The sequence below is a fragment of the Micropterus dolomieu genome, linkage group LG11 (genome assembly GCF_021292245.1).
Source record: "Micropterus dolomieu isolate WLL.071019.BEF.003 ecotype Adirondacks linkage group LG11, ASM2129224v1, whole genome shotgun sequence".
Lineage (NCBI taxonomy): Eukaryota > Metazoa > Chordata > Actinopteri > Centrarchiformes > Centrarchidae > Micropterus > Micropterus dolomieu.
The window spans coordinates 4,249,724-4,251,332 of record NC_060160.1 but is presented as its reverse complement, the minus strand read 5'-3'; the positions used below and the strand labels follow the sequence as shown (position 1 = coordinate 4,251,332).

Below are 1,609 nucleotides of genomic sequence, written 5' to 3'. Positions count from 1 at the left end.
AACATCCATTTCTTTAACGCTACCACTCACTGCTTCCCCGGTGCCACCACGGCTGACATTTTAAAAAAACTCCAGGACCTGATGCCGTCGCTCCCGTCCTCCATCACAAGAGTGATAGTCCATGTCGGAACAAATGACACAGCTCTTCAGCAGTCTGAGCTGACAAAATCAGATTTTAGACTCCTTGGCCTCCACGACTGGCTCCAGTCCGCCTGCAGGGCTCACCGTGTGTTTTATGTGGATAATTTTAATATTTTCTGGCAAAGAATGTCTCTTTTTAAGACAGACAGACTTTAGCCAAACAAACGGGGCTCAGAAATGTTAGCTGCGCACATACAGCATGCGGTGCGGTCCTCCACACATGACTTACGTGAATGACTAATCATTCATGCAGCACACCTGGACGCACCACCGGTCACTGAACAGATCTCTGCCTCACTGCCGCAAACAACTGTCTCCACCTACTGGCATGTAAAGCCGTCTGCTACCAGCGCTGTTCAAAGACTTCTATTCCTGTCATCATCACGCATAGACCAGTAAACTGAAATGTGCACATCCCACACAGAAATATTAGTAATCTCTTAAGGATTAGGACAACTGCACCAACTCCAGCACCCAAAACAAACTCATTTAAAATGGCTCTCTTCAATGTGAGATCTCTGTCAAGTAAGACTTTTATCTTAAATGATTTTATCTTGTCTGCAAATCTAGATTTTATGTTTTTAACTGAATCCTGGTTGCAGATGAATGACTATAGCCAGCTAGCTGAACTGTGTCCGCCTCAATATGATTGTTTTAGTCAACCGAGGGTCAGTGGTCGTGGTGGTGGGCTAGTGAGCATGTATAGGAAAAATTTAAAATGTCATCAAGTACATCTTATCTCTCATCTCAGTTATCTACTCTGGTTTTAATTATGACAGAATTGTTCTTTGTGGCGATTTTAATATTCATGTTGATGACCCCAACAATGTTAATGCAACTGACTTTTTAAATATGGCCACTTCTTTTAACTTCAAACAACATGTCAAAGGGCAAACACATAACCGTGGTCATACACTGGACTTGGTTTTTACCCTGGGTGTCAGCATTCCAGCATTCCAAAAATCTACTGATCGACTCCAGACTGTCCAGAACTCAGCTGCCAGGCTTTTAACCAGAACAAAGAAATATGACCACATTACTGCTATTTTAGCTTCATTACACTGGCTCCCAGTATGTTTTAGAATTGACTTTAAAATTCTATTGATCACTTTTAAAGCTCTTCATGGCCTCTCGCCTTGTTATATTTCTGAACTTTTAGTCCCATACACACCAGCACGTACCTTGAGATCCTCGGGCAGAGGTCTGCTGTCTGTTCCAGAGTCTCGACTGAAAACTAAAGGGGACAGAGCGTTTGCTGTCAGGGCCCCGAGGCTCTGGAACAGCCTGCCCGAGGAAATCAGGTCGGCTGAGTCAGTGAACTTTTAAGTCCCTTCTTAAAACATACTTTTATAGGAGAGCCTTTCCCGATCTTATTTGACTTTATTTTATCCCTTTTATTTTATTCTATTTTACTTATTTTATATTTATCTTAAACGTGTATTTTAGTCTTTTCAATGTTTTCATGCTT

The 1,609-nt window shown here is 42.0% G+C and overlaps 1 protein-coding gene across 3 annotated transcripts in view; it reads left to right on the top strand.

Moving 5' to 3' along the window:
• The window catches only part of tnfaip2b (tumor necrosis factor, alpha-induced protein 2b), a 19,592-nt gene that overhangs the window by 6,042 nt on the left and 11,941 nt on the right, over positions 1-1,609 (top strand). The window lies entirely within an intron of this gene.